At 33.7% G+C, this 27,761-nt stretch overlaps 1 pseudogene; it reads left to right on the top strand.

The window, feature by feature from the left end:
- The first annotated feature begins 14,057 nt into the window (after positions 1-14,057).
- LOC140918812 (uncharacterized) lies at positions 14,058-26,857 on the top strand (annotated as a pseudogene).
- The last annotated feature ends 904 nt before the right edge of the window (positions 26,858-27,761 follow it).

Below are 27,761 nucleotides of genomic sequence, written 5' to 3'. Positions count from 1 at the left end.
GTGCCAGTCGATTTGGTATTTGTTTTCTGAAAAGTTCTTACCTGGTGTTTAGTTCAATCGATTTCCCAATCGATTACAACCAAACTTAACTTGATTGAAATCTCACACAATAGATTGTCCAATCGATTGTGTTAGTCAAGGCTTAAGTTCCTTTTGAAATTTTGTTTAGGCAATCGATTTGTCAATCGATTTCCTAGTGCCCTGTGACTTCCCAATCGATTTGCCAGTCGATTAGTTTCAATCAGTTTTCATTTTGTGATATGTACAATCGATTTGTCAATCGATTAACCTGTAAATCAGGTTGCCACTGACTTGTTCAATTTTCAATTCTAATTTAGTCAGTCGATTTCCCAATCGATTATACAATCACAAACATATACTTATCCTTACACCCTTGTTATGAAATCGATTTCCCAATCGATTTACTCAGTGAATAATCAACTTTTGTTGATTTCTTGTGTTTCAAGCAATTTGTTCCAAGTGTGTAGGATTGGATTGTTGTTCCTGAAATCTTGCTCAATTCAAATATTAGATATATCATATGATGTATGAACATTGTATGTTTGTTAATTATGTCAAAACTAGGATTAAGAGGACTAAAGTCCAACAATCTCCCCCTTTTTGGCATAAATGACAATCATACAATTTTAACTTGAGCATTTCAGAACAAAAACAACATTTCATATCAGAGTATTATTAAGTATTAGAACAAAATCATCAGATTGTAAAAACAATGTAACAACAAGCATAAAATAATGTAACAACAAGCATATTATCAAGTTATAATTTTTCTCCCCCTTTGTCAGTTAAGGCAAAAAGGCAGAAAAAGAATTTCTCCCCCTATGTTAAACAACATAAGCATTGGGGTTGAAATCGTATAACATTGTATGTCAGATCAATGACAATCAGAGCAATATATCTGAGCAATTACTGAGCATAACAGTTGATTAAGATAACTGAATTCAGATTAAACAACATGTGCAGTGTATCAGATCAAACAAACAGATATGCAACAGAGCAGTATGACAACATTAATTTGATAACAATGAATAAACTTGCTTATATATATATATCATTAAGAAAACATAAAACAGCAAAACAAACAAAACAAGGCATCACAAATAAAGAACTTAAACACCTAATCAGGGTATCTCATATGTAGTTTGTTGATGCAAGTGTTGAATTTGATAAGGGAGTTTGAGATGTAGCGGATGAAGAATTCAAAAACAATCAAAGAGTATTCCAACAGACTTCTAACCATTGTCAACAATGTGATGTTGCTTGTGACTGAGTTTTTTGATATAAGGATAGTCCAAAAAATCCTTGTGACTATTCCTGAGAAGTTTGAATCCACCATTTCTTATTTGGAAAATTCCTAAGATATGTCAAAATTTACTTTGTCTGAATTTGTGTATGTTTTGCAAGCCCGAGAACAAAGAAGAATTATGAGGGAGGAAAGCACGATGGAAGGTTCTTTACAAACTAAATTTATGCTCAATCAAGGTTACAAAGGAAAGAAGAAAAAAGCTCAATGGAACGATTTTGAGAAAGCAAAGAGCTTTAATAAAAGGTGTAAAGCTGAAGATGAGAAAGCAAATAATCCTCCATGTCAACATTGTAGAAAGAGGAACCATATGTATTTTAAATGTTGGAAGAGGCATGATATACGCTACAACAAATACAATTAGCTTGGACATATTGCATAAGTTTTCAAAAAGAGAAAGAGGTGTTGTTAATTGCAGCAACTTATTTTTCAACTAATAACCATGGTGAAAGTTGACTAATTCATAATTGATGTACACATCAAGAGTTGTTCAAGGAGTTTGACACAAACACTATTTCAAAAGTCATAATTGGCAATGGATAGTGCATTTCAATTAAAGGAAATGACACAATTGCAATTGAAAGTTGCTCAGGTACTAATAATTATAGTTGTGCTTTATGTACTAGATATTGAACAAAATTTGTTGAGTTTTGGCCAGTTACTTGAAAATGACTATAAAGTTTTATTTGAAGACAAAATGTGTTTAACTAAAGATGCAAAACGAGATGAACTATTTAAGGTCAAAATAAAGGGAAAAAATTTATGTTTAGATATTATGGAGGAGGTGCAGGTTGTTGTGTCAATCCCAATTAATGCTACTGAGTTTTGGCACAAAGGTTGGGATATTTTAACTATACTGCAGTATTGTATGTAAAAAAGTGTAACATTGTGGTAGACTTGTCATCATTAGAAGATCATGTGAGTAGTGTAGTTCATGTCATTGTGGAAAGCAATCCAGACTTCCATTTCCTTAATCAAATTGGAGAGCATCACATAAATTGTAGTTGATTCATACAGACCTTGGAGGACCACAACCTGAATTATCTTTAAAGGGAAGTCAATATTACATTATCTTAATTGAGGATTTTTGGATGTATTTTTTATACCTATGTTCAAAAGGTGAAAATAGATAAATTACATAAAAAATGTTGAGGCAAGAATCTTTAATGGCTATAGCACAACTTTGAAGGCTTATAGAATCTTTCAACCACAAATTGGTAAGATTGTAATAAGTAGAGATGTTCATTTTGTTGAAGATAAACAACGGAGTTGGGAGAAAAATGAACAAAATCAATTTCTTTTATTTATCTTAAATAAAAGAAAATAAAAACGTTGATGATCCACCTATTACAAGATCTTGATTACTTTATGATATTTATGAAAAATGTAATGTTGTGGTCTTAGATACTAAAATTTTTACAAAAGCATAAAAAGATCCAAAGTGGAAAGCTACAATATTAATAAGCACAGGGAAAGACTTGCACTGAAGCACTATGCTCGAGTATTTGGAGTTGATTTTTTTGAAACATTTTCTCCAATAGCTCAACTAGAGACAATCAAATTGACTCTTGCTTTGAAAGCACAAAAAGGTTGGAAGGTGTTTCAACTAGATGTGAAATATGATGTTCTTAAAGGTTATTTGAAGGAGGAGATATACATTGAGGAACCTAAAGGATTTACAATTAATGGGCAAGACAATAAGGTCTATTTGGTGAGAAAAAAATCATTGTACGATTTGAAGCAAGCTTCAAGGTCTTTGTATAAAAATCCTTGTACGATTTGAAGCAAGCTCCAAGGTACTTGAATTTTGATATTTTAATTATTTCTTTGTATGTCGATGATCTTTTGGTTACAAGAAGCAATATTGTGTTTGTTGAAGAGTTTAAGCAAAATATGATAAAAGTCTTTGAAATGACCGACTGTGGACAAATGACTTTCTTTCTCGGAATGGAAGTCAAACAAAATGAATAGGGAATCGTCATCAATTAGAAGAAATATGTAAATGAGACTCTAAAAATGTTTCAAATGGAGAACTGTAAACATGTGGGTACTCCAATATTTTTTAAAATAAGAGACCCCAACTAGATTGATACCTCAAATGTTACCTAGAAGGAGATTAGTAATGAACATAACTTGTGTTGTCCAACAGAGATAGTAAAATTGAACATAAAGCTGATCCATCTTATTAAAGCTTTCATCCACCAAGTCTCAGGTGGTTTCCAAATAACTTCACTGATAGAATAAAGCCTAATTGGGACTCTACATAGATGGAATGTTTTGTGAATATCGACTTCACCCAATTAGTTAGATCCCAATTTTTGAGATAGTTTACCACTTTGGGTAACCTCAGCTTGCAACAAGATTATGTCTTTGGCAATATTCATTGAATTTTCTTGAAATGAGCCCCATGTATAATTGACCAGATCAACCAAATCTAATAAGTCACAGTTAAGATAACTATGTCCATGGCAAATGGGCTTCAAGGAAAGAAAGAGAAACTCAGTAAAGCATTAACATTAGACCTATCAATGGAGCAATTTCGCACATCACCAAGCCTTATCCATATAGTGTTGGAAAAAGTGTAGTGGAGAAGTAAATGGTCTGAAGTTTCAAAGTGATTTATACAACGACAAATAGCAGAAACCAGTGCAACCTTTAGCTTTCAGAATATCATTACTGAGTATCTTGTTGTGAATGAAAGGCAAAAGAACAAAGGTTCTTCAATGGGAATGTTGGGAAACTAAATAACATTGGCCCATATTTGAGAAGTAATATTAGGGAACTTATCAATGAAATAATTCAGAAGAAGCCACGTGCCTTGGTGAATGAAGTCGTCAACCATGGCATTCAATGTTGGATGCATTGATAAAAAAAGGTTTAAGGTCTCAACCAATAGAGCCCTAGCCAATTATCATTCCAAAATATAACATTTGAACCATTAGAAATTAGCCACATTATATTTTGAGACACCTCTGTCAAGTAGCTCTTGATGTCATGCCAAATGGGAGACGAAGTATGTTGGGAGATAAGACCTTTATCCCTTAAGAACCTGTGTCTACAGATGTTGGACCAAACATCAAAAGATGAGATGAATTTCCTACAAGGATGTATTGAGAACTTCTTCATCTATGAAGAAAATAATTGGTGATAAGGTGTCATCTATGATCTTATGAGCCAATAGGGGCAGTCTATTACCCACATTTTTGGAAATTAGTCAGTGCAATTTGTGTAAAATGTCCCATTCTATCTGCTTCAGGAATTTTAGGGATGAACACAATGAGGTTGCAGTTTAATTGAGAGAGAATGCTCCCATGCTCAAATAATGTTGCACTGAAGCAACAATATCCAGTTCAATTATCTCCCTAGAATTGTTGGTAAAAATGTCCTATCAGGAGCATTATCCTCACACATTTCAAAAACAAATTGCTTAACCTCCTCCATAGTGAGATCATAAGTGATTCTCATATTATTCAGCTCAGAAACCAAGGAGGGCATTAAATTGTCAAGCAAAAGATCATCATTGAAAGCGTTAGGGGAGGTAAATACATATTTGAAATAATCAAGTACATGTTTTAATCTCTTTAGAATTAGTGGTAATATTATTACCATTTTTTAGGAGAGACATTTGTAAAACCCTTAATTTTAAATCTTAAGTTATACAATTTTAAGGTATTTTGTGTTGAATTTTTTAGGCTTTTAGTCCATGGTATTTTGTGAGTTAAATGCCAAAAATATATTTTTGGAAATCCGATTAAAATTAATTGTCGAAGAATAATTTATTTACGTTATGAAGAATTTAATATCGGACAGATTTGTTAAAAATATCTCGGGTTGCCTAAAATTTTATCTGTCAATTGGGTTGCTACGAGAGTAGATATTTTTATCAAAATAGTTTGATACGTGAGTGAAGTGATATGTGTAACAATAGTTACATTTTTGTTTTGTTGGTTTTAATTATAATATATATAAATATATATAAAGTAATATATATAAATATATATATATATATATATATATATATATATATATATATATATATATATATATATATGAATGAATGACAAGAAAGGAAGGCAGAAAGCTGAAAACAAACATTTTTCGTCTTGTGCCACGCGAGATATTCTTCTTCCCCCTGATTCAAAAATGTTGGTGTTTTTTTTTTAAAAACAAACACAAACTCTCATTTCTCTTCTAGATCAAAGCTTCGTTTCAAGAAGTGATAGAAGGGAAAGTTGCTCATCTCTATGCTACGGTGCTAGTGAGTCAACTTTGGAAGCGACGACGCGAGCAAAGTTTTTACCAAAATTAATCGCGGTGCCGTAATCGCTTGTTAAAGCTACCGTTAAGGAAATGACTCCTTCTAAACTTTTAGTTTGCATTTAAGACACTATTTGTGATTTTGTGGAATAAAAATTTGATGTATTTGAGGTGTAGATTTGTGGTAAATGAATTTAATGTGTTTATGTGTAATTTAGTGGAATTTAAATTTGAGGTGTGGTTTGTGGTGATTCAAGTTTGGTGTGATTTATGTGTTCATTATTAATATTATGAGTTTTTGAGATGTGATTTATGTGTGGTGACTAAATTTGAAGTGTTTGAGTTACGTAATGAGTTATTTTCAAATAAATGAGTTTGAACTGAAGTTGAAATTTTACAAAAAGAAAAATTTAGAGTTGTTAAAGTTGTAAAAAAGTTTCAAATTTGAACTAAGTTAAAGAGTTTGAGCAAAAAGATAGATTGAAATTAAAAATAGTTAGAGTTTAAATGTTACTCTTTTAATTACTCTTGAACTGAGTTTTAAAAAGGAAAAAAGTTTAGAATATTTTATTAACTCAAAAATTTCGGTGCTTTAATAGTCGAGTGTGTGTATGTGATATTTGGACAATATTTGTTTTATTTAGTTTTAACTAAATAATATAGATTATTTGGTTTTAAAAGTTTGGTGTGTGAGAAAGATTTAATTTTTGGAATTTTGTTGTGTTTGGATTAGTTTTATTGTGAACAAATTGTTATAAATATTCATGTTTATGTAGTTAGCTTCTTGAGTCTCCAAAAATAATCAAGACCGTTGGCACCGAATTAGCGGTGGGGAGAACTCTAATATATTAATGTTGTTGTGGTGATTTATTGTTGAAAATTTTAGGGATTGAATATGAGTGATTAATGTTTGAAAATTTTGGTGATTCATATTTGGTGAAATTGACGTGTTCATAATTAATATTATGAATTTTGTAGAAGAAATTTATGTATGAATTGGTGCAAAATGAATTTAATTCAATTTATGTGTGGATTGAATTTGGGGAAGTGATTTATGTGTGTTTGTGGAAATTGAAATTGGTGTGAATAAATATGTTTGAGTATGCTCTGTGTTGTATCTGAAAATCATTAGTGTTAAATGAGTATTAAAAATAGGGAATCTTTTAATAGCTGCGTTTACTTAATGATTGTGATGAAAAGAGTCAGAGTATACTCATGTATTTCATAGTACATGGTGACCACGAGGGGGCCATGGTGATAGTGGTGACCGTGATGGGCCACAGGATGATGCCGTGTGAATTGTTGGTTCATCTTATCCTTGCAGGGTTTGTCGCGTCGTGCTGATCTGTGAGATATTGCACTCTAGAATGTGTTGATCTGTGAGCGATTGCACTCTAGAAAATCGTGCTGATCTGTGAGCGACAGCACTCTTGTATGTCGTGCTGGTCTGTGAGAGACTGCACGCTAGTAAATCGTGCTGATTTGTGAGAGATTGCACTCTAGAATGTGTTGATCTATGAGCGATTGCACTCTAGAAAATTGTGTTGGTCTGTGAGCGACTGCACTCTTGTATGTCGTGCTGGTCTGTGAGAGATTACACGCTAGTAAATCGTACTGATCCGTGAGAGATTGCACATTGGTAATTAGTACTGGTCAGTAAGAGGCTGTACAATTATGATTTACGCCATTCAAGGAGGGTTTTGGCTTTGAATTTAGGAATCATGCATTATGGCATATACGCATTGCATTAGAGTGCTTGGCACGCGAGTTGTGTTTGTTATAATATGAAGATTGTATATACATATTCGGTTGTTGTTGTGATTTGTCTTAATTTCTTTGAGGTGTGAAGTTAGGTTGGTTAAGTTTTGATGTAATTATGTGTTCATAATTGATAATATTAATGTTTGAAGTGTTGATTGATTCAGAGCCATTTTAGAACTGAAAATCTGCATTTTCTCAATTGTATTCGGCTACGACAGTGCAGTTTGTCAAAACTTCATTTTTCAACATTGTTATGCATTTTTGGACATATGAAAACCCTCACGAGGAGTATACTAAGTTGAAAGGTTATTTTGTGCATTTGAAATTTAAATGGTAAGTGTTATTTGTTAATTTCGGTTGGTGACCCTTTACAATTATTGTGGAAATTTGGGCTTTGCCCTCAGATGATACCCGAGTCCATTCCACCGATTGTTACCCTGATGACAGAAACGTCGTTAGACTTCCCTGACCGAGATTCGCCGACTGCTTGGGCATACAATCCCATCTCAACCATGGCTACTTATACGGGTAGGGTAGCGAGGACGAGTAGGAGAGCTGGAGCAATATACCTCGTGGAGCTCACTCGCGAGAAGATCGAGTATCCGGTACCAACAGGATTGGTGCTCGGAATGAGTGGAGCATGGGAAGACGTAGAGGATTCCTCAATTGGGGTTGAGGTAGAGGCCACCGTAGGAGCTGAGTATACAATGGTTGGACCAGGGACTGGCAGAAAGGATAAGGGGCCGAGGCTAGTGGAGCGAGAGATTACAAGACCATCTAGGCTGGCCGACTCAGAGATTCCTTCTCCGGGGAATGATCGCTTGCCGACCATCACAGAGTTATTAAATTGTTTTGAGATTCTAGTGCCGCCAAAGACACCTATCTCGTGGGTGGATCTGACTTCTGAAGAGATCGATCCGTCTATGGATGTTGATGAGGAGGAGGTTACCTCGAAGATCGATACTATGTCAGACGGGACTTGTGGAGTGTGTGGAGGTCACCTATGTCATTGTAGTTACTAGAGTATGATCAGATTAGTTTTGTTGTATAGGGACTTGATGTCTTCTTTTGGTGGCTGTACTTATTTCATTTTGGGACGACTGTAACTATACTTATACGGTCAGATGACTTCTGTTTTGGTGGGTCCATGTTCCATTTTTTTGACGTGACCATGGAGGAGTAGTATTTCTTAGAGTAGTACTTGTACACGTGTCTGCCGAGAATACCCCAAGGGTATGTGTGATGCCTCATAGGTCTCATAGCTCCGGAGTATTTTATATTTGGATATTTTGGTTAATCACCTCAAGACTATTTCAGTTTGTTATAATTATGATGTAATTAATTATGACATTTTTCGTTTGTGCTACCCTTTGATATTTTATTAATTGGTTAAAGAAAAAAAATACACTCGCGCTGTTAAAAATCGGGGTGTTACAACATCTGTTTGTTTGGTGGCAGCATTAATTTTGGAAATTCAATGAAAATAAGTTGTGTTCTTATCCCTTTTAATAAAGTTTTGAGAACTAGCTTTGTCTTTCCAAAATTGATCTAGTTGGGCTTGCAAATCTTGAACATGTAACTCATCGCTAAAACCATGTTCGTCTATAAGCTTATGAATTATGTCTAATTCAACATTGATGTCAATCTACATTTGAGGAAACATAACCAAAGATCTCTTTATTTCAAGCCTTGAGCATAGGTCTAAGAGTCTTAAGTTTTTGCTTCAAAATGAACATTGGGCAACCTATGACCAGCTTGAGCGAATTTTATGAGATAAGTCTTTTGCATTTCAAATGATCTAACCACATCTTGAAGAACCTAAATGGAATAGCATGAGGTAAAACCACTAATTGTATATGAGGGGTGAGAAAGGGGTAGTGGTCAGAACAGGTTTTGGTGAGTGTGCAGTAGGACACAAAGGACAAATGATCAAGCCAAGATTCATTAAATATTGATTTATCCAATCTAAGAAAAATGTTGGCATGACAAAGTCTACTATTGTTCCAGGTAAATTACATACCTCTAATTAGCAAATGAGTAAGCTCATTAGCCATCGACAAGGAAAAAAGTTTCTTCACAAGATAATTGAGAGGGTAGCCTGTTGTCAATAAAAATGGTTTAATGCCTTTCGCATTGTTATTTCTCGTATAAATAGATATTATAGCCTATACAGGTAATTACAACAAATAATTACAATTAATGAGAAAAAATCAATTTCTGATTTGTGTAACTCATTCTAGGGACAAATTGATAAATATAATTAATGAGATTAATCAATTCTTGATTCACATCCCCCCTCAAATTGATGTGGTTGGTCAAATAGCATCAATTTATTAACAAGAAACTGATGGTGCGGATGAGGAACAACTTTAGTAAGAATATCTGCAATCTGCAATTGAGTGTTGACATGAGGAAGTGAAATAACATGATTATCATAGGCCTCCCTAATAGACTCACAATATACTTCAATGTGCTTTGTGCGCTCATGAGAAACATGGTTGGCAACAATTTGAATGGCACTAGTATTGTCAACATAGAGAGATGTTGGCTCTGTTTGAGGAAACCCAAGTTTAGACAAAAGACCACGAAGTCAAATTATTTCAGAACAAGCAGTAGACATGGCACGATACTCGAATTTAGTAGAGGATTTAGAGACTCTTGATTGCTTCTTACTTTTCCATGAAATCAACGAAGAACCAAGAAACATACACCAATCGGTGATAGAGCGCCGAGTGTCAGGACACCCGGCCCAATCAGCATCACTGTAAGCAATCAATGTAGAAGGTGTCCCAATAGGAAAGAACAAAACCATGTGAGAGGTACCTTTCAAGTAGCGAATTATACGACGGACATTTGCTAAGTAGAGATGACGAGGAGAGTGCATGAACTGACTTACTTGTTGGACAACAAACAATATGTAGGTCGAGTAATGGTCAAGTTGTAATACCTCAATTTTGTCCCACCAATTAAAAATGACTCTAAAATATATATAATAACATGTTTAATAAATATTTTACAATTATTGTCAAAAATCTAAAAAAATCATTAATTTACAAATCTGATTCAAATTTGAATATATACCAAAAATAAAATAATATAAAACAAAAAAAGAAGAAAGGGTTGTGAATTACAACACCACAACTCTAATTTCATTGTCCAGTATCACTTTAGTTTGTCTTTCTTTTCCTGCCAACACACATCTTCATTTTCCTTACATGTTTCCAATAACTTAATTTTATCTAATGAACAGAAAGTTTCACCACTTTAATTTGCTTTATCCTATAAATTGAATTCAAAATTTTAAAAAAGAGGAGAAGAGTTTTTTTTGGGTGAGAGATTTGTTATAAAAAAAACACAAAAACAGAGGATTGAATTTAATCATATTACCCAAACAAACATAAGAAGGATTATGGTGTTTTTTTTTTCTTCATTTTTACTATGTAATATATAAAATGAGTTATGAATGAAAAATTGAAAATTGTTTTGGTTGTTTTGCTTTCCTCAAGCCTCCTTTGGTTGTTTACAAATTAGGGTTTTGTTATTAAAAATAGTTTGGGCCATAAGCCCATTAATATTTCTTTATACAACCCATTTTCTTTTTTTTCTTCTTTTGTTTGGTCCAACAGTTTTTTTTTATCTTAGTCCATTCCTTTTATTTTAACAAAATATATATATTGAATTTAACCAATTTCTAATAAATATCAATCTTTATGAAAAATAACTATTTTTTTATTTTATTTTATTTTTTTATTAAAGATTAATTAGATGTGACATCTTTTTAATCTTTGAGTTGTTAATATAAGTTGTACTACTTTTCAGTTTTAAAATTTAATATTTAAAACCAAAAATGATAAAATATTCTTAAAATAATTAAATTAGATGTGACATCCTTTTTACTCATTGAGTTTTGAGACACGAGTTGTACAACTTTATCGTCTTAAAACTTGCATTTTAAAATATTATTCAAATCAAACAATTTTTTTTTCTTTAAAATAATTTTTTTTCCTTAAAAATAATGTTTTTATCAACAACAAAACATAATTTATTTAAAAGTAATCAACACATCCGCATTTTCTACTAAGAACTACGTAGCTCTGATTTCTCCATCGCACCGGGAGATACGTAGGAGCAAGATCACACTCTTGTCATGCACAATAATAAAAACTTTTTTTTCACTCTTTTTAAACACACTTTTATATCAAAAAATCACATTTATAAAAATAATTTATATTCATATTTAATAATAAAGAGAAATATATATATTTAAGTTGATATAATTTTACACAATTAATTATAGGAACCGTATTTTAACAGATGTCGTACGGTGCTAATATCTTCCTTACGCATAATCGACTCCCGAACTCAAAATCTGATTTCAAATACAATTTTTATATATTTTTTTTTCTTTCTATTTTTAAGGGTTTTCCAATGGTGGCGACTCCATTGAATTCGAGGAAAACTCGAAATTTTATACGGCGACAGCTAGCGACTCTACTGGGGACCCTTAGAGAGTCAAGCCTAACAAATTAATTGTGCCTAATTTTGTAACTTTTCTTTATTTGTTTGTTTTTCATTTTTATTTTCTTTATGTGTTTATTGTTTCTTAACAAGTATTAGCCAACTTTATAATATTCTTTTAAGCTAGTAGATCATTTATTTATTTATTTTTATTTTGTATATGTATATGTATATGTATTATTACCATTATGGAGTTATTGAATTGTGCGTATTCCAAACCTATACTTTTACTAAGACACACACTTATGAGTGGAACCTTATACCCGGGTTTGAACAAAAATTAAGCTTAGTTTTGAGATTGCGTAGTGGTAGCCTTCTGTATATACATCTTGTTTGGTTAGCGTGAATATCTCACCTAGAATTTGATCTTGTTGAGGGTATTATCACTCCAAATAGTTTACCTATTGTTGTTGACGATATTCCAAAATAGGATTACTGGCTCTATGATTTGTGTTTAGAACTATAGAGCCACCCTTGTGGGAGTTTCACTACATAAGCCAATAGACCTTTTCATTATAAGAATATCCTTATAAGCAAAAAATACCTCATACATTCATTAGAAACGCTATATACAGTCATTCTGCATAATTGCATCCATATCTCATGACATTTTGCATCAATTTTCAGGATTTTTGGGGAATTATAAAGACCTTATTCACGTGTTAAATTAAAGTGGACAATGGGATCGGAAAAAAAAAAAAAAAAAAAAAAAAAAAACTTTACTTTTAAAGCTCAAGCAACCTGATTTGAAAATTTTAAGAGACATCAACAATCAAATAAAAACTATACAACATGATAGTTTCTTTCACAAATATGGGAATATCTTGAATCTCTTAACAGTGAATGTGCAAACAGGGGTCCTCACGGCATTGGCTCAGTATTGCGACCCTATCTTAAGATGTTTCACCTTTCAAGACTTTCAGTTGGCCCCCAATTGGAGGAATTTTAACGAATATTTGGTTACTCCCTAGAGAAAGGAAATCTTTATAGATGTATTGGGCAACCACCGAGTTTGGGTGCAATTGCTGAAGTGTTGAAAATCGACATAAGAGAGTTGGCAAGTACCAAAGAGGAAAAATTAGTTATTCATGGTTGTTCAAGAAAATATCTAGAGCAAAAGGGTCAGGATTTAGCCGTTAAAAAAGAATGGAGTAATGTTATAGTTGTTTTGACTCTCATTATCTATGGTATTGTTTTATTCCCAAACCTTGATAACTTTGTAGATTTTGTTGCCATCAATGTCTTCTTAGCTTTTAACAAAAATAAACAAAATCCAGATCTTGTTGATGTATACTACTCTCTACATATGCGACACGAGAAGAAAGGGGGAACAATTTTGTGTTGTGTTCCAGTGTTGTACACTTGGTTCATGTCTCATATGTTCAAGAAAGGGTATCATGTTGGAGTTAAAAGTAATGATGAATAGGCTCAAAGTATAGCTAGCCTTACCAGGGACACAATTTCATGGTATCATAGAGAACAAGGGGTGGAGGAAGTAATATTCCATTGCGGAGATTTCCCAAATGTACCTCTCATGGGAACCAAATGATGTATTAATTACAATTCAACGGTAGCTCTAAGACAACTTGGCTACCCTATGTTGGATAAACCAAATGATAAGTCATTGGATGCTTTTGTTTTGCACAATACGGGTATAGTAGACCACCAACGTTGTCGAGGATAAGTTGAGCTTGGGAGATGATCATTAGAAAAGGAAGAGTACTCAGATGTAGAAGTTGTAGCACAAAAGAACCCTATCAACAATGGGTAAAGAAAATAGTCCAAGAAATCAAGCTGCCTTTCCACATTACACCCTCAAATGATCATAAAATGCCAGAACCTATCCTTGTTACAAATGAAGAAATAGAATAACTCAAAGCATCGTTGTTAAAATCTGAAGAGGAGAAAAGAGAAGTTAGAAAAAGTTTCCCAAGAGAACGAGGACTTACGATCAGAAAACACTTCTAAGAGTCAGTTTATCGAGTGAAACAACAAGAGGTTGAACATTGAAAAAGAAAATAAACTTAACATACAAGATTGTTGGAAATGTGCAAATGAAGAATTAGATGTGGGAAAGCAAGAAAGGAATGAAGCTATTGAAGAAGCCTATATGTGGAAGCAATTATGGACAAAACCAGCAAGCTCTGAGAGGAATATAAAAAATGAGTTTGAAGATTTGAAACAAAAATTTAAAGAGATGGTGGATGAGTACGAGAATCAAGCAAAGAAAGAGAGGCAACACAAGGAAGAAATAGAAGAATTACTCTCAAAACATCAAGATGCACTAAGAACAGAAATGGAGACTTCTAGTGAGTTTGAAGAATTACACTGATTATCAAGAAAAGATCTATAATAACTTAAAGGATACAACCATATATTGGGAGGTGCGTTTTATGATGTTGCTTGGACAATTGAAGAATTAAGAGATCTATAAAGAGTTGGAAGATAAAGGCAAGCATTGGAAAAATTGCTTTTCAAAGTTGGCAATGCTAGCTAATCAGGCAAACATAAAAATTCCAAAACATATAAGAGAGATTGATGCAGTAATGCATTCGCTCAATACTTCAGTCAAAGTCTACAAGTTCATTGAATATTGCAAACATTTGGTAGAAGAATTGGAGGAGAAGATTGGTTGTTCTATTGAAAGAGATGATTGAAATACAATAGTCGATGTAGTTTTTAATTTAAATACAATGTACTTTTTTCTCATCAATGAATGATTTGTTGTTTTATTTACCGATCCGCATATTCTTCTTCACTAATAATTCGTGTTCGTTAAAATTTTACGTAAGGCTGATGATTCCCCAACATCCAACTGTAAAAAAAAAAAGATAATTAACTAAATTATTGAATTTTCATTCTATTCATATTTAATACATACTCATAATTTTTTTTTTAAATTTAAGAAAAAATCAATAAAGCTGTTTCCCCGACACCCTTATCGGACTCGCGCAAACTCCAAGATCATGGAAGAACTTGAGCAAAACCAAGAAGTGATGAGAGCGGATGTTAACCAATTGAAGGATAGGGTTGATCAAATCCTAGAAGCTATACATGCTTTGTCAAGGAAGGGGAATACGGATGAGAATCCTCCAATTGCAAATGAAGAACACCAAACCACTCATTCTCACCCACTAGGCTTTACCCCGACTACCCAACAATTTTAGACAACAACTATGAAATTTTCTATGTACGGTCTCCCACCTGGTTATACTCCACCTTTATTCATCAACCCCATGGACAACAACCCAAATCACTCAACTATTAACCCCCAAAACCTAAACCAATCACAAATCCCATCTCCTCAGGGCTATGTGGCACCCAAAACACTATACCCTCGGAAAACATTCCATATAGTGCACCCCAAGTACCCCATTTTGATGCTAACGGGAATTGGCATCAACCTCACGTTGGGGATGATACACAATCGAAAGAGAAATTCTATATTTTAGAAGAGAGAATAAAAGCAATTGAGGGACATAATGTATATGGTATCGAAGCTTTTGATATGTGTTTGGTTCCCGATGTGACTATGCCTCCAAAATTCAAGGTTCCTGAGTTTGAAAAATACAAAGGTGGCACATGTCCTAAAAATCATTTTACTATGTATTGCAGAAAAATGGTTTCTCATGCTCATAACAACAAACTTCTCATTCACTTTTTCCAAGACAGTTTGAGTGGGGCATCGTTAAGTTGGTATATGCATATCGAGTCACAATTTCAAAATTCATGGCCCCTGATTGGATGCAATTGCAAAATTCATTGACATGGCCATGATAGGTACAACATTGACATGGCCCCAGATAGGATGCAATTGCAAAATCATTGAAAAAGGACAACAAAACTTTCATAGAATACGCACAATGGTGGAGACAAATGACATCACAAGTAGAACCTCATTTATCTGAAAGAGAAATGATTGGTGTGTTTTTGGATACTCTCCAGTCGCCTTTTTATGATAAGATGATTGGGAGTATATCATCAAACTTTTCTGACCTGGTCATGATAGGAGAAATGATATAAAGTAGGATGATAAGTAGCAAGATCGTATGTGCAACAAGTGGCGTGAAAAGACCTCAAATGACATTCACAAAAAAGAAAGAATCGAATGCTAACGCTGTAATGGTAAACCCCAAAGTCTCCTATTTTCCCACCATCAATTCTTATCGACCCCCAAACTTCAAGGCCCCGATACCCCAAACTCCTTACATTCCTTATCAATATGTGGTTGCAACCTCACAAACTGCATACCCTTAATATCACCATTCAAGACCACCTTTTTTTTATCAATCACCATCTGCCACATTTTCCCAAAAAAAATCAATGGAACCAAAATCCAACCCCGAATCACTACAAACCATCAGTTAATCGAGAAAAAAGGATAACCCATTTTGACCCAATTCTCGTCACATATAACCAATTGTTGCCTCACCTACTCCAAAATTCAACAGTAGTCCTAAGACCAATGAAACCTCTTGAACCACCATTCCCAAAATGGTACAATGCGAATGCCAAATGTGAATACCATGCAGGAGACTTTGGGCATTCTGTCGAAGATTGTCAAACCCTAAAATCTAAAGTGCAAGAATTGATTAATACAAAATGGCTTACCTTCAAGGAGGACGGTCCCAATGTAGGAAGTAATCCCTTCAAGATGATTATGTTTTGACCATAGAGTTGTGTGTGGAAAATAATATATCTTTCCCAAAACCATTGGAAATCCTTTATAGAAAAGAGAATCTTAAGCCAACTCCTAGAATTCCAAATGCATTAATTTTCCAAGCACCAATCAAGTCCCACTAGGCCAATCATCAATCAAGTGATAGCTGTGAACCTAAAGGAACTGGTGTCACTAACATTTTAAGGATTTAGGGGGTGACTCGAAGTGGTTGAGTATACGCTCCTAAAAAACTTAAGGAAAAGGAGGTTCATGAAGAAAAAGGGAAAGAAGCCATGTATCATGCCATAAAAGGACAAGAGACTAGTAAAAAGACGGTGTCTGAAGAAGAAGCTAACGAATTTTTGAAGTTTATCAAAGAAAGTGAATATAAAGTGGTGGATCAGCTAAATCAAACCCCTTCCAAGATATATGTTCTCTCCTTGTTATTGAACTCTGAAGCACATAGAAGGGCACTGATGAAAGTTTTAAATGAGACCCATGTTACTCATGATATCATTGTCGACCAGTTTGATGGAGTTGTCGGTAACATCACTCCTAGTAGTTGTCTGAGTTTTAGCGATAATAAATTACCAACTAAAGAGACAGAGCATAATAAAGCACTACATATCACTGTGAGGTGTCACGATCATATTCTTGCACGAGTGCTAGGTGATAATGATTCATCATTAAATGTCATGCAGAAATCAACACTATAAAAATTATTTGTTGATTGAGCATGTATGAAGCCTAGTGCTATGGTGGTGAAAGAGTTTGATGGATCTAGGAGACAAGTTGTTGGTGAGATTGACCTGTCGATTCCAATCAGACCCTATATATTTGGGATAACCTTCCAAGTGATGGATATTAAACCGGCATACAGTTGTCTTTTAGGGAGACCGTGGATTTATGTTGTTGGAGTTGTGACATCTACCCTCCATCAAAAGCTAGTAATAATATCTGGGGAAGAAGATATGATAGTAAGTCATCTATCTTCTACATGCTACATTGAAGACACGGAGGAAGCCATAGAGACTTCCTTTCAAGCATTAGAAATCACCAATGTTGTCTTCATGGGTGAAAGATATCGCTTAAAGGAACCAAAACTATCTACCACATCATTGAAGTCTACCAAATTCATGTTGGAATGAGGAGTTTTTGTTAATTTAGGGAAGTTGATAGAAATACCATAAAAGAACAATAGGTACATGTTGGAATATGTACCTACTCAAGCTGATAAAGAAAAGGCTGCAAGGAAAAAAGAGAAAGCATAATGGCTCGTTGGGAAAACTGGATACCGAATTCACATAATACTTATATTTGTGAGATTCACAAAAAATTTCAAAGCGCCGGAATAATATATGTTGATCAGATTTCTGTTGCGGAAGAAGATCATGGTTATGATGATACCTTCAAGCTAGTGTGCCATTGTCTTCCAAACACTAGTCTCAACAATTGGAAAATCATCGAGCTTCCTGTGTTTGTTAATTCATGTTGAAAGTAATTATGTATTTCAATTCCTTTTGCTCTGCCCAAGGCTATAAGGATAACTAATTAGGGCACATGTATTTCAATTCCATACTTATTATCAATAAATGCATGTTGAATTCTCTAACCATTTTTTTCTCTCTATGTTCTTCTTGAAATGACAATCTTTATTCATATTTTTTTCTTTCTCCTTTTTCTTCTTAATTTAAACAATGCAATGAATTTGTTGAAAATAGCAGCGCTACAACCTATTCTTATAATTTTGAACACCCAATTAATCACGCTGATGAGGATTGTGAAGACAATTATGAATCTCCCCAAGAACTAGAAAGGCTAATGGATCAAGAAACTAAGATAATCCAACCCTATCAAGAACTTGTTGAGGTGATCAATCTAGGGACTGAAAATGATAAGAAAGAAATTAAAATTGGTAGGTCTATGAAAGAAAGTGAACGAGAATAGTTGATTAAACTTTTATTTTACTATGTGGACGTCTTTGCATGATCATATCAGGATATGCCTGAACTAGATACAAACATAGTTGAACACAACCTACCGCTCAAGCCTGAATGTGCTCCAATTAAGCAAAAGTTGAGAAGGATGAGACCTGATATGTCACTTAAAATTAGAGAAGAGGTCAAGAAGGAATTTGATAATGTATTCTTAGTAGTGGCAAAATATCCTCAATGGGTGGTACAATACCTCAATTTTGTCCGAATAATTAAAAATTATTTTAATAATAATAATAATATATTTAATAAATATTTTATAATTATTATCAAAAATCTAAAAAATCATTATGTTACAAAATAAAATAAAATAATTATAAAACAAAAAAAAAGAAGTTGTGAATTATAACACCAACACACGTCTCTTTCAACCTCATTTTCCTTGCTGGTGCCAGCCAACACACATCAAACGCAGTCACAGCCAACACATGCCTCTTCCCTGTCAAATACCAAAACATCTGCCTGTGTTTTATCTTGTTTTCCTTCTTAAGATCCCTCTTATAAACCGGTTATTTGACTAATTTGATTTACTTTGTAACTTAATAAAGAAATAACTTGTAACACATAGAAAGCTAGAAAAAAATTATTTCCTAAAATCACACTTTGCTTAAAAATTGTTACAAAAACAAGGTAAAATCCAATTAATTTTTGGTGAATAGCAATACAAAATTCAGAACCCGTATTTGTCTAGTGAACGGAAACATTAACCGTTTCCCCTATAAATTGAGACAAACAGAACTGAAAAAGGGAGAAAATTTTCTAAAAAAATCTGTAAACGAGAGAAAGGGTAGAAGATTAGTAAACGAGAGAAAGGGTAGAAGATATAAGATAAACAAATTTTACCCGCAACAAACACAGATCCATAGCTACAAGGATATTCAAACTCATCTTAACAACGACCAAAGAGAACAGACAACCGCACATCTTGAGCCGCATCGGAAAGGCATGTATTTTCTCCTATTTTGTTTCAAACTGAAATATGAGATTTTGTTCATACTGGTTGGCTTAAAATTTGTGTGTTTGAAATGGGTGTGAGTTATTTTGTTTCAGAGATTTGTTTTGTAGTGTAGTGCTGTGTTTGGAAATCTAAAATCTGTTACCACTGTTTGGTTAGACCCTAGTTTTTTTTTACCGCAAGGATTATTCCAGCTGTTTGCAACCATGTATACGTTTAGCGCTGTTCATCTATTCTACACCTTAGTAATGTATTTATTTTATTAAATTATTATTTGGTATGTTTATTACATTTAATATAATTGATTCTATTTATTATAAAAAATTATGAACATAATTAACTAGCAATAAATATCCTTTATTTTACGTTATAACAATTTTTTTTTTTATTTTTATAATTAATATTAAAATGTTTTTTATTTAATAAATTAAGTAGCAAGTTCATATATTTTTTTTTTGCTATTTTATTTTCGTGTTTATTACTAATTTTATTTTGAAGAATTATTTAAACTTATTTAATATTTAGTATTTTTTGTGTCTTTTTTTTCATAAAAAAAAGAGAAAAATAAAAATAAAATTATAACTAATATTTCATTAAAATTAACTAGATGTGACATCTTTTTAATCTTTGAGTTATTAGAAAACAAATTGTGACAACTTGGTGTTTCTAAATCTCATCTTCACAAATAAATTAATAAATTAAAAAAAATTGTAAACAAATTAATAATTAAAATTATTAAAAGTTAACTAAAAATGACATAATATTTTAATATTTGAGTTGCATAATACAAATCATATATTTTGATAGCTTTAAAATTAAATTTTATAAATGAATAGATTAAAAATCAACTATTTTTTTAAAATTTAATTATATGTGTTTTCTTTAATCTTGAAATTGTTAAGACACAAATCGTACTATTTGGTCTTTTTGAAACTCTATTTTTAAAAATAATAAAATATTCTTAAGAAGGTTAAATTAGATGTGATATCTTTTTACTCATTGAGTTTTGAGACACGAGTTGTACAACTCGATCGTCTGAAAACTCATATTTTTAAAATAATTATTCAAATCAAACAAGTTTCTTTTTTATGTTCGTCAAAATTAACTTTTTTAAGTAACAAAATTCAATTTATTTAAAAGCAATCAATGCATTCACATTTTCTACCAAGAACTACGTAGCTTTGATTTCTCAATCGCACCAGGAGATACGTAGGAGCAAGATCACACTCTTGTCAAGCACACTAATAAAAACTTTCTTTTTTTTTTTTTCCACTTCTTTTTCAACACACTTTTATCTCAAAAAATCACATTTATAAAAAACAATTTATATTCATATTTAATAATAAAGAAAAAATAAATATATTTAAGTTGTTGATATAATTTTGCACAATTAATTATTTTAACGGATGTCGTAGGGTGCTAATACCTTCCCTACGCATAATCGACTCCCGAACTCAAAATCTGGTTTCAAAGACCATTTTTACAATTTTAAGGGTTTTCCAATATTTTCCCTATTTTAAAATAAATTTTGGTGGCGACTCCATTGAATTCGAGAAACACTCGAAATTTTAGGCCGCGACAGCTGGCGACTCCACAGGGGACATTTAGAGAGTCAAGCCTAACAAATTAATTGTGCATAATATTTTTTTTTTAACTTTTTCTATATTTGTTTATTTTTTTTATTTTCATTTTCTTTATGTGTTTATTGTTTTTTTAATAAGTATTAGCTGACATTATAATATTCTTTTAAGCTAGTAGATCATTTTTATTTTATTTTATTTTATTTTATTTATCTAGGAGGACAATCCCAACATAAGGAGCAATCCTTTGCCAGACCACGGGAATGCTTCTATGAATGTCATTGAAGACGGGAAAGCAATAGATGGTCATGTGTTCACCATGGGGTCGTGTGTGGAAAATAATATGTTTTTCCCAAAACCATTGGAAATTCTTTACAAAAAAGAGAATCTTAAGTCAACTCCTAGCAAGCCAAATGCAATAATTGTCCAAACACCAATCCCTTTTCCTTATGGAAATACCAAGGCAGTACCGTGGAAATATGAAGTCACATCTCACTTGGCAGATCATCAACCAAGTGATGGTTGTGAACCTAATGGAACTGATGTCACTAACATCTCAGGGATTGGTGGAATGACTCGGAGTGGTCGAGTATACACTCCTGAACAACTTAGGAAAAAGGAGGTTCATGGAGAAAAAGGGAAAGAAGATATGTATCATTCCATAAAAGGACAAGAGACCAGCAAAAGGACGGTGTCTAAAGAAGAAGCTAATGAATTTTTGAAGTTTATCAAGCAAAGTGAATATAAGGTGGTGGATCAGCTAAATCAAACCCCTTCCAAGATATCAGTCCTCTCTTTGTTATTGAATTCTGAAGCACATAGAAGAGCACTGATGAAAGTTTTAAATGAAGCCCACGTTACTCACGATATCACTGTCGATCAGTTTGATTGACTTGTCGGTAATATCACTGCTAGTAGTTGCCTGAGTTTTAGCGATAATGAATTACCAGCTGAAGGGACAAAGGATAATAAATCACTGCACATCTCTGTGAGGTGTCACAATCATATTCTTGCACGAGTGCTAGTAGATAATGGTTCATCATTAAATGTCATGCCTAAATCAACACTGTCAAAACTATTTGTTGAGGGAGCATGTTTGAAGCCTAGTGCTTTCATAATGAAAGCGTTTGGTGGATCTAGAAGACAAGTTGTCGGTGAGATTGACCTGCCAATTCAAATCGGACCCCATATCTTTGGGATAACCTTCCAAGTGATAGATATTAAACCGGCGCACAGTTGTCTTTTTGGGAGACCGTGGATTCATGCTGTTGGAGCAGTGACATCCACCCTCCATCAAAAGCTAATGTTTATAGTGAACAATAAGCTGGTAATAATATATGGGGAAGAAGATATGATAGTAAGTCATTTATCATCTACAGGCTACATTGAAAACACGGAGGAAGCCATAGAGACTTCCTTTCAAGCATTAGAAATTGCCAATGACGTCTTCATGGGTGAAGAATATCGTTTAAAAGAGCCAAAACTATCTACCACATCATTGAAGTCTACCAAATCCATGTTAGAAGGAGGAGTTTTTGTTAATTTGGGGAAGTTGATAGAAATGCCATAAAAGAACAATAGGTACGGGTTGGGATATGTACCTACTCAAGCTTATGAAGAAAAGGCTGCGAAGGAAAAAAGAGAAAACAAGGTGACTCGTTGGGAAAACTGGATACCGAATTCACAGAAGATTCCTATTTGTGACATTTGCCAAAATTTTCAAAGCGCCAGAATAATATATGCTGATCAGGTGGCTGTTGTGGAAGAGGATCATGGTGATGATGATATCCTCAAGCTAGTGTACCCTTGTCCTCCAAATACCGATCTCAACAATTGGAAGATCATCGAGTTTCCTGTGTTTGTTAATTCTTGTTCAAAGTAATTATGTATTTTTAACTCCTTTTGCTCTGCCCAATGCTATAAGGATAACTAATTATGGCATATGTATTTCAATTCCGTACTTATTATCAATAAATGCATTTTTGAATTCTCCAATTGGTTTTGTTTTTCTCTTTTCTCTTTGTTTTGGTAATCCTTATTCATTTTTTTTTCCTTTTTTTTCTTAATTTAAACAATGCAGGAATCCTTATTCTTGTAATTTTGAACTTCTTTTTTTTTTCTTTTTCTCTTTTCTCTTTCTTTTGGTAATTCTTATTCTTGTAATTTTGAACTTCTAAATAATCACGCTGATGAGGATTGTGAGCCTCCCCCAGAACTAGAAAGCTTAATTGAACAGGAAGCTAAGATAATCCAACCCTATCAAGAACCTGTTGAGGTGATCAACTTAGGGAATGAACATGATAAGAAAGAAGTTAAAATTGGTATGTCTATGAAAGAAAGTGAACGAGAAAAGTTGGTTAAACTTTTATTTGATTATGTGGATGTCTTTGCATGGTCATATCAAGATATGCCTGGGATAGATACTAACATAGTTGAATACAAGCTACCACTCAAGCCTGAATATACTCCGATTAAACAAAAGTTGAGAAGGATGAGACATGATATGTCTCTTAAAATTAGAGAAGAGGTCAAAAAGCAATTTGATGCTGGTTTCTTAGCAGTAGCAAAATATCCTCAATGGGTGGCTAATATTGTACCAGTTCCAAAGAAAGATGGAAAGATTCGAATGTGCGTTGATGATCGGGATTTAAATAAAGCTAGTCCTAAAGATGATTTTCCTCTACCTCATATTGATGTCCTGATGGATAGCACTGCTCAATACTCTCTTTTCTCCTTCATGGATGGTTTCTCAGGGTACAATCAAATCAAGATGGCTCCCGAAGATATGGAAAAAACTACGTTCATCACACAATGGGGGACTTTCTGCTATAAAGTGATGCCATTTGGATTGAAGAATGCCGGGGCAACCTATCAAAGAGCAATGGTAACCTTGTTTCATGACATGATGCATAAGGAAATAGAGGTTTACGTGGATGATATGATCGCAAAATCTCGAACTGAAGAAGACCATGTTGTTAACCTTCAAAAGTTATTTGAGCGACTAAGGAAGTTCAAACTTCGTTTAAACCCTGCTAAATGCACATTTGGTGTAAGATCAGGCAAATTACTTGGGTTTATCGTTAGTCAAAAAGGGATAGAGGTGGACCCAGATAAAGTAAGAGCAATACAAGAAATGCCGGCTCCACGCACTGAAAAAGAAGTTCGTGGCTTTTTGGGTAGATTGAATTACATTGCAAGGTTTATATCGCACCTCACCGCTACATGCGAGCCGATTTTCAAATTGTTGCGCAAAGACCAAAAGGTTGAATGGAATGAGAATTGTCAAAAAGCTTTCGAAAAGATTAAGCAGTACTTATCAAAACCTCTCATCCTAGTGCCTCTTGTTCCTGGGAAACCACTTATTATGTACTTAACAGTACTTGACGAGTCAATGGGCTGCGTACTGGGGTAGCATGATAAATCTGGTAGGAAAAAACATGCTATTTATTATTTGAGAAAAAAGTTCACCAGTTGTGAAACAAGATATTCATTACTTGAACGAACATGTTGCGCATTGGCATGGGCTGCTCGTCGGTTGAGGCAATACATGTTATGTCATACAACTTGGTTGGTGTCTAAAATGGACCCAATTAAGTACATCTTTGAGAAATCTGCTCTTACTAGAAGGATCGCCCGTTGGCAGATGTTGTTATCAGAATACGATTTGGTATATGTTACACAAAAATCCATCAAAGGAAGCGCACTAGCAGAGTACTTAGCCCATCAACCGGTAGAAGATTATCAATCAATGCAGTGTGAATTCCCCGATGAAGACATAATGAATTTAGTTGAAGAGATTGAATCATCTGATAAAGAAAAGTGGAGGTTGGTGTTTGATGGTGCTTCTAATGCGTTAGGGCATGGAATTGGAGCCATTTTGATTTCTCCAGAAAACCAGTTCACTCCATTTACGGCTAGGTTGTGTTTTGATTGTACAAACAATATTGCAGAATATGAAGCATGTGTCATGGGCATTAAAGCAGCCATTGAGTCAAAGATAAAAGTTCTTGAGGTATATGGAGACTCATCTTTAGTTATCCATCAAACAAAAGGAGAGTGGGAAACTCAGTTCACTCCATTTACGACTAGGTTGTGTTTTGATTATACAAACAATATTGCAGAATATGAAGCATGTGTTATGGGCATTAAAGCAGCTATTGAATCAAATGTAAAATTTCTTGAGATACATGGAGACTCATTGTTGGTCATCCATCAGACGAAAGGAGAGTGGGAAATGCGAGATTCTAAATTGATTCTGTATCACACCCATATCAAAGAATTGACAGAACACTTTGAGAAGATTACTTTTCACCATATCCCTCGAGAAGAAAACCAGTTAGCTGACGCCTTGGCCACTTTGTCGTCAATGTTCGAAATAACCACTAATCAAGACGTGCCGATAATAAAAATTCAACAAAGAGATAAACCTGCATATTTCTTATCAATAGAAGAAGAGTTGGATGGCAAGCCGTGGTTTTATGACATCAAATCATATGTTAAGAATAAGGAATATCCATTGGGTATTTCAGAGAACAACAAAAGGGTTTTAAGGAGATTGTCAATGAATTTCTTCTTGAATGGTGATGTGATTTATAAGAGAAATCATGATATGGTTCTCCTCAGATGTGTGGATAAAGCAGAAGCGGAGAAAATTATCCAAGAGGTTCACGAAGGTTCTTTTGGAACTCATGCAAATGGGCACACAATGGCAAGAAAAATCTTAAGGGCTGGCTACTATTGGTTGACCATGGACTCCGACTGCTTTGGTCACGTAAAGAAATGTCACAAATGTCAAATCTATGCTGATAAAATACATGTACCACCCACTTCTTTGAATGTTTTAACATCACCATGGCCATTTTCAATGTGGGGAATGGATGTTATTGGACTCATCAAGCCTAAGGCTTCAAATGGACACCGGTTTATCCTAGTAGCTATTGATTATTTCACAAAATGGGTTGAAGCTGCTTCTTATGCCAATGTGACGAGAAGTGTGGTTGTCAGATTCATCAAAAGAGAATTGATTTGTCGATATGGATTGCCAAATAAGATAATCACTGATAACGCGACTAATCTGAATAACAAAATGATGAAAGAGTTGTGTGATAATTTCAAAATTCAACACCATAATTCTTCTCCATATCGTCCGAAAATGAATGGGGCTGTAGAAGCAGCAAATAAGAATATCAAGAAGATCATACAGAAGATGGTGGAGACATATAAGGATTGGCATGAAATGCTTCCCTTTGCATTACATGGCTATAGAACCTCTGTTCGTACCTCAACAGGGGCAACTCCTTTCTCATTGGTGTATGGAATGGAAGCGGTACTTCCCATCGAAGTCGAAATTCCCTCAATCAAAGTCCTGATGGAAACAAAACTAGAAGAGTCTCGTTGGTGTATGGAATGGAAGCGATACTTCCCATCGAAGTTGAAATTCCCTCGATCAAAGTCCTGATGGAAACAAAACTAGAAGAGGCAGAGTGGGTTCAATCACGATATGACCAATTGAATCTCATAGAAGAAAAAGGAATGATAGCTTTGTGTCATGGTCAGCTTTATTAGAAAAGACTCAAGAAAGCCTACGAGAAAAAAGTCTGTCCTCGAGGATTTCGAGAAGGAGAATTAGTGTTAAAGAAAATATTGCCCATAAAAAAGGATTCTCGGGGAAAGTGGACTCCGAACTACGAAGGACCATATGTTGTGAAAAAAGCTTTCTCTGGGGGAGCTCTAATACTCGCAGAAATGGATGGAGATGAGCTTCCACTTCCAGTAAACTCAAATGCAGTCAAGAAATATTATGCTTAAAAAAAAATAGAAAATTGGGCTCGCTAGGTTGAAAACCTGAAAAGGCGACCTAGGCAAAAATTAGAGCATACCAATGGATTGAAAACTTGGAAGAACGGTCCATGCAAAAGTTATGGATAACAAAAGAATCAAGCGTTTCAAGTTGGGGCAGTTATTATTCTTAGAAGTTCTAAATTACAAGAATGACTAGCATTTGTTGTCTCTCCAACTAAAGCTAAACACTCACCACATTGTAACCACTGTCTCATTTATTTTATTTTCAATGTCATGAATGTACATTTTCCAATATCATTGTTTGATGTTGTGTCTTACACTCTGTCTAAACAAATTTAGTCTCATTGTTGTTTGTTCTAACGTTTTTTAAAAATGTTATTTTATGATAATAAATATGGGAATTTGAAATATATAAAAATATAAAAAAAAATATATCTTAAATATTTTGACGCTTGAAAATATATACACGGGAACGCGAGATATTAGGTGTATAAGAAAAATGAAGGGTAAACATTTTAAACAATGCAAATTTGATTGGCCTCAAAAGACGAAAACATGCGATTACACAAGATATATTAGAATCATTATGCAAAGAACAATTGTTATCTTTATTGATTCGTGGAATCTTGTATGAAGTCACATAAGGATCGGGGAACAAAAAAAATAAAAAATAAAAAGAGAATTTATCTTAATTGCATGCATCTTACATTTTTTCAAATAGTCACACATCATCTATGCGTCTTTACTCATATTTTACATATACTCAACAACCTCCTTATGTCATGCATAATGAATTAATCATGCATGTCTTATGTGCATATTTTTTATTTATACTCAACAACTTTTGTATCACATTATTCATTATACGTTTGCATTGCAATTACCATATACATGTTTCCTTTAAAAACAA

This window comes from Cicer arietinum, chromosome 7, assembly GCF_000331145.2.
Source record: "Cicer arietinum cultivar CDC Frontier isolate Library 1 chromosome 7, Cicar.CDCFrontier_v2.0, whole genome shotgun sequence".
NCBI lineage: Eukaryota > Viridiplantae > Streptophyta > Magnoliopsida > Fabales > Fabaceae > Cicer > Cicer arietinum.
The sequence above is the reverse complement of the archived record's forward strand: the minus strand, read 5'-3'. Positions and strand labels throughout refer to the sequence as shown.